The following is a 7517-nucleotide window of genomic DNA, read 5'->3' on the forward strand; positions in this document are numbered from 1 at the left end:
TGAACCATTTATGAATTCATCATTATATCCATGTTTTAGATCCGATCTTGCAAGTTATAGTCACCTACTACGTGTTATGATCCGGCAACCCCGGAGTGACAACAACCAGGCCCACTCCCGGTGATGACCATAGTTTGAGGAGTTCATGTATTCACTATGTGTTAGTGCTTTGTTCTGGTTCTCTATTAAAAGGAGGCCTTAATATCCCTTAGTTTCCAATATGGACCCCGCTACCACGGGAGGGTAGGACAAAAGATGGCATGCAAGTTCCTTTAATAAAGCACATATGACTATTTATGGAATACATGCCTACATTATATCGATGAACTGGAGCTAGTGCCGTATCAACCTAGGTTATAACGGTCACATGATGAATATCATCCAACAAGTCACCGATCCAATGCCTATGAATTTATTTATATTGATCTTGCTGCGTTACTATTACTGTTATCACTGTTACTGCTACCATTGTTGCTGTCACTACTATCAAAACTATCGAACTACTTTGCTACTGATCACTTTGCTGCAGATAATTAATCTCTAGGTGTGGTTGAATTGACAACTCAGCTGCTAATACCTTCAAATATTCTTTGGCTCCCCTTGTGTCGAATCTATAAATTTGGGTTGAATACTCTACCATCGAAAACTGTTGCGATCCCCTATACTTGTGGGTTATCACCCACCCGCGTCGAGTTTTGCCTCCGGCGAGCACTACAAAAAGACACATCCGTGACATTTTGGGCCAAACGAATTTTTTTATGTCATGCTTATGACACTTATATAACGATAATTATGACAAAACCCAGTATCATCATAGATGTGGTGGGCTCCTACTTCTATGACAAAAAATCATGATAGAAAATGGGCTTTTCGTCCTGGGTGGGCCGAGGACGCAGCTGCATGACATTCTTTGGGCTTCCATGATGGAAAAAACCAAGGTAGAAGTGAGGGCGAGGAAAATATTGGGGAGTTCCCGGTTACGGTGGGTGCTCGGGGCCGAGAGATGCATGGAGGTTTCCGTGTTTCTCTAGTGTACACACATATGTTCGAGGAGTTGGCTAACTGAACCCGAGCGATCGCACGTTACTGAACCCGAGCGATTCATTCACTGCTAACTGAACCCGAGCGTTTCCTTCGCTACTGCTGCTAACTGAACTCGAGCGATCAATCACTGTTGCTGCTTACTGAAGCCGATCGAGCCCCCGTGCGAGACGTAGCCAGCCGGTGTTGATTTGCCTCTCGATGAATAGTGACCGTTGCTACCGTGCACGCGGTACGTAGAACAAGTCGAGACGTGGTGAGTCGAGCCGGTTGGTTGGCTGTGGATGAACAGTTCCCGGTGGGGGTTGGATGAACAGGCCCCCGTGGTAGTACGCCGTTGCCGCTGGATGAACAGGACCCCGAGGAGGCCGCAGCACCCCAGCCGGTTGGGGTGGATGAACAGGACCCTGTGGAGGCTCTATGAATAGCAGCCGATGGAGGCTGGATGAACAGTAGCCATGGATGAACAGTAGTCCGTGGAGGCTGGAGGAGGTCGAAGGTGCCTGAACAGTAGCCCGTGGAGGCTGGAGCGAGGCAGTAGACGGTGGATGAATAGGACCCTGTTTCACCGTAGGCGCTCCAACACAAGTCCATTTCCTCTGTTTTGCGGTACACCACACCCCTCCCGATCAACAGGTCCTCGTTTCGATGGTAGGCACCCAAACAGAAGTCCGTTTCCTCCGTTTTGCGGTACGCCAGACCCTTCCCAATGAACAGGACCCCGTATCGACTATACGAGGTCGAACAGAAGGCCTGTTTCCTCCGTCTATGGTATGCCAGACCCTTCCCGATGAACATGACTGCTACCTCTTGAGCATGCGTTGGTTTTCCGTCGAAGAAGAAAGGGTGATGCAGCAAAGTAGCATAAGTATTTCCCTCAGTTTTTGAGAACCAAGGTATCAATCCAGTAGGAGGTTACACGCAAGTCGCCTCGTACCTACACAAACAAATAAGAACCTTGCAACCAACGCGATAAAGGGGTTGTCAATCCCTTCATGGCCACTTGCAAAAGTGAGATCTGATAGAGATAATAAGATAAATATTTTTGGTATTTTTATGATATAGATTGGAAAGTAAAGATTGCAAAATAAAAGACGGAAGAAATAGTAAATTGATAGGAAAATAATATGATGGAAGATAGACCCGGGGGCCATAGGTTTCACTAGTGGCTTCTCTCAAGATAGCATAATTTACGGTGGGTGAACGAATTACTGTCGAGCAATTGATAGAAAAGCGCATAGTTATGAGAATATCTAGGCATGATCATGTATATAGGCATCACGTTCGCGACAAGTAGACCGAAACGATTCTACATCTACTACTATTACTCCACACATTGACCGCTATCCAGCATGCATCTAGAGTATTAAGTTCATAAGAATAGAGGAACGCATTAGGCAAGATGACATGATGTAGAGGGATAAACTCAAGCAATATGATATAAACCACATCTTTTTATCCTCGATGGCAACAATACAATACGTGCCTTGTTGCCCCTGCTATCACTGGGAAAGGACACCGCAAGATTGAACCCAAAGCTAAGCACTTCTCCCATTGCAAGAAAGATCAATCTAGTAGGCCAAACCAAACTGATAATTCGAAGAGACTTGCGAAGATAACAGATCATACATATAAGAATTCAGAGGAGAATCAAATATTGTTCATAGATAATCTTGATCATAAACCCACAATTCATCGGATCTCGACAAACACATCGCAAAAAGAATTACATCGAATAGATCTCCAAGAAGATCGAGGAGAACTTTGTATTGAGATCCAAAGAGAGAGAAAAGCCATCTAGCTAATAACTATGGACCTGAAGGTCTGTGGTAAACTACTCACACATCATCAGACACTGGTAGAAAAAGGGCTTGTAGTCCCGGTTCGTAAGGGCCTTTTGTACCGGTTCTGGAACCGGGACTAAAGGGTCAGAACTAATGCCCTGTCCCTTTAGTCCCGATTCAATCTAGAACCGGGACAGATGGGCCTCCACGTGGCCTGTGCGCGGAGCCCAGGCAGGAGACCCTTTGGTCCCGGTTGGTGGCACCAACCGGGACCAATAGGCATCCACGCGTCAGCATTTCTTTGGCTGGGGTTTTTGTTTTTTTTTGAAAGGGGGGGGGGGGGGTGGGGGGTTTGGGGGGGTTAATTTAGGTGTTTCATATATTGTGTTAGGTAGCTATAATTAATAGAGAGAAGTGTCCTCTCTTATGTCCGTGCTTGGTCGACGCTACGTACTATACATACGTATAGAGAGGACTAGACACGCTAGCTAGCTAGTAAGCAAACGAAGGAAACAGAAGATCATCATGAACATATATGCATACAGAGAGAAGTGATATCGACCACCTCTCCTTCTCCGAGAGATTGGTCGAACAACAAGTTCTCGTATATCTATCCGACACTACCGGCTACATATATACAATAATTATCTCTTACAAATATAATCATACGGACTCATGGTTCACATAGTATTCTCCGTCTTCAGCGATCACGTGGTCAAGAAAGAATGCCGCCAATTCCTCTTGAATTGCTCGCATGCGAGCTTGTGCTAGGAGTTCATCCCGCTTCCGGAACATCTAATTTGAAGAAGGGGGTCAATACATATATATATGAATAAATGAAACTCAACACAGATGATGGTAATAAAATAAAATTGTGAATGTTGTTATTTACGTACTTCATATTGTTCGTCAGAGTACCCGTCCCGCTCACAGGTCGTGTGGCGGATGGACTCGCAGACGTAGTATCCAGAGAAATCATTCCCTTGTTCCTGCCACAACCACTTTATAAGAAATAGAGGTCAATCAAACTGATAAGCAAGAATGCTAAATGGTATTGATGAAACTAGCGCTTGAATCACTAGCTAGGAGATGCGCGGAACATGCTACTATAGTACTTACTTTCGGGTGTCTAAATTCCAGCTCCTTCGGCAGTCCCGGAACTTTTCTGGTGAATTTTCTCCAAACCCTGCCGGACAAAGAAAACAATTACTTGATATCAGGAAATGAAGAAAGTTGCTGATATGGTGGATAATGATCGATTTAACTTACTTCTTGAGGATTTCAGTCATGTCCGCATACTCCTGGGGATCTTTTCATTTAGAGTCCAAGACAGTTACTACTCCCCGCTCAAGCCTAATCTCTAGGAGAATATAGTGGTACCTACGCACGCATGCATAACTCATCAATTACATTACTATAACCTGGACTAATATATAAGGGAAACTGAATATGCACAAGACAGTAACACTCACTTGAAGTTGTAAGGAAAGAGTATTATATCTTTGTTTTCATTTTTTTTGAATGATCGTAGCAAGTTAGCCTCGGTATCTTTAGGACGATGTTCAACCTCAGTTGCATCTATGAGATATGCGTTAACGAACCCAATATCACTGATTTGTCTTTTCTTCAATTCGGTGATCTTCAATCTGCATAATATAGTGAGGATAATTATAAATACGTGCAATGAAAGAGATGAGCTATATAGAGAGACTTAATGACAGAAGTAGTAGTACTTACAAACAGTAGCAGGTGACCGTTGTTTTATCGAGGGCCAATTGATTGAAAAACTGATAGAACTCCTCAAATGGAATAGGCAACAGTTCAATTCCAACGAGGTCATGCTCCGGTTTAACTCTCGCATACAAAGTATTCCTCCCCTCAGACTCTCTGCAGATTTTCGAGTACCAATCATGTAATCTTCGCATCATCGTTGTTAAAGATTTTTCATCTTTGACGAGAGGCTTCCCGTACTCGTATCTGTGTATCTGCACCTCCATGGGATCATAATGTACATCGTCGGGCAGGTAATCGTCAACATTGCAATAACCGGGCACCATCCTCGGATCGACGATGTCGCTAGGCACCTTGAGCGGGGGGCACGATTGCTTCGCTTGTTCGCCGAGCTGGGCAATTTGTTTCCTAGCTGCTCGTCGTTCTTTCAGCCTTTGATCACTGACTGTACTTCCCGACCGCTCCGCTTCGGCCCATGTCTTTGCAATAATGCGCTCATAGTTGCCTTTTGGCGGAGACTTGGGTGGTTTTGCCAGGGCAGCCAGAGTGCGCTTCACTTTCACCGGATCTACCTTCTCCTCCGGAGGTGGATGTCTCTTTGCTTTCAACCCTTTAAACCAGTCATCCACTTCGGTTCGCGCGATCTTCGCGTTCTCCTCCGGGGTCCTCTCGTATGGTAATTTCTGTGGACTCTTCAGAGAAGGACCGAATCTGTATGTCCTCCCGCCTCTGGTTGTACTGCTAGACGCCGGCCGAGCAGACGGAGTGGTTGTCTTCTTTACTTGCTTACGAGGCGGAGGAGAAGGACTACGACGCGCCGGAGCAGCTGCCGGAGCGGCGGCGTGTCTCTTCCGCCCATGCTGACGAGGCGGAGAAGGAGGAGGCTGGCTTCTCGGGTGCGCCGACGCAGGCGGAGAAGGAGGCGGAGTGCCGCCACGCGCCGGAGAAGGAGTCGGCCGAGGGCCCTGGTCGTCACTCGCCGGAGGAGGAAGCGGTGGAGGAGGCGGAGTGCCCTGACTCGCTGAAGGAGGAGGCGGAGGTGTCCAGTTCGGAAGGTTGATGAGCTCCTTCCGCCATAGGCATGGAGTCTTTAGAGCAGACCCCAGCCGAGTCTCCCCTTCACCGGTAGGGTGGTCAAGCTGGAGGTCCTCAAATCCCTCCGTTATTTCATCCACCATCACCCTAGCATATCCTTCTGGAATCGGCCGGTAGTGAAAAGTTGCGCCGGGTTCAGTAGGATAAACAGAGCCAACAGCCACCTTGACCTTCAAATTCATCCATTGTGTCATAAGGTGGCAATTTTGAGACTCCGTGATAGCATCCACGGGATAGCTGGCAGGAGCCGTCAAGGCATGCTCCGGCTGAAGCAGCTCGGTGGAAGCCACGCTGCTTCTGCGCTGAGATGGCGGGGTAGCTTCGGGGGAAGCTTCGGCAATACGTTTGCTGCGATTTGCTTCTCGTTCCTCTATCGTGTCTACCCTTGCCTGCAGCACCTGCACTTGGGGCTGCTGCACTTTTTTCCTCCTCTCATGGGATTTGTAGCCGCCTGCGTCCGGAAACCCAACCTTCCATGGAATGGAGCCTGGCTTGCCTCGTGTCCGTCCAGGGTGCTCAGGATTCCCAAGGGCCATTGTGAGCTCGTCGTTCTCTCTGTCTGGAAAGAACGTCCCTTCCTGCGCTGCTTCGATATACTACTTAAGCTTCCTGACTGGTATGTCCATTTGATCGTTCTTCCAAATGCACTTCCCTGTTACAGGGTCCAAGGTTCCGCCAGCCCCAAAGAACCAAGTCTGGCAACGGTCTGGCCAGTTAATTGTCTCTGGTTCGATCCCTTTATCAACCAGATCATTCTCAGTCTTGGCCCACTTAGGCCGGGCTACGAGGTAGCCACCTGACCCCGTGCGATGGTGAAGCTTCTTCTTCGCAGCATTTTGCTTGTTTGTCGCCGACATCTTCTTACTCTTTTCCGATGTCTTGTGGGCCACAAATGCGGGCCAGTGATCTCTGATCTTCTCATGTCTGCCCTTGAATTCTGGTGTCTCATTATTTTCGACAAACTTATTTAGCTCTTTCTTCCACCTCCTGAATAGTTCTGCCATCCTCTTAAGAGCAAAAGACTTGATTAATTGCTCTTTAACTGGGTTCTGTGGATTATCCTCTGGCGGTAGGGTGAAATTTGACTTCAGCTCAGTCCAAAGATCATTTTTTTTGCATATCATTGACGTAAGACACCTCAGGGTCTTCTGTACCCGGCTTAAACCATTGCTGGATGCTTATCGGGATCTCGTCCCTAACCAGAACCCCGCACTGAGCAACAAATGTGTTCTTTGTTCGGAGGGGTTCAATCGGTTGGCCGTCGGGCGCGATTGCTATGATCTCAAACCTTTCATCCGAGCTCAACTTTTTCTTCGGGCCTCGTCTCTTTGCCGAAGTTGTGCTCGATCCGGAGGGCTAGAAAAAAGAAGAAAGACTTAATTAATATGTGTACATACCAAAATAGTGAATGCATCAATCAGCTAGTCAGCACAGGCTTAACTAATATATATACCTGGCCGGACTCGGTTCGGTCACCGGAGCCGTCATCACGGTCTCCTTCTTGCACCGGCATTGGGTCACTGGAGCCGTCCTCATGTTCTTCTTCTTGCACCGGCATTAGGTCACCGTAGCCAGTTTCTTCACCCTCTCCTTCCAGACCATCGGTGTCATTGAGAAACAACAAGACGACATCACTTCCTTCTGCGATTATGTCCCTCAACAACGCTTCTTTTGCTTCGTCTCGGACGGTGTCCATAGTTTCTACAAATATTTACAACATGGCAATTATTATTCAAACATGACAGATGGATATATTAGTGGCAAACGTAGAACTAGCTACCTAATCATAGTAAGGAATCATATATATTAATTAGTGGCCTCGACGCTGCTTCTCTAGGGTTTGGGGTGGCCTCGACAACGCTTCAA

This window comes from Triticum urartu, chromosome 2, assembly GCF_003073215.2.
Source record: "Triticum urartu cultivar G1812 chromosome 2, Tu2.1, whole genome shotgun sequence".
NCBI lineage: Eukaryota > Viridiplantae > Streptophyta > Magnoliopsida > Poales > Poaceae > Triticum > Triticum urartu.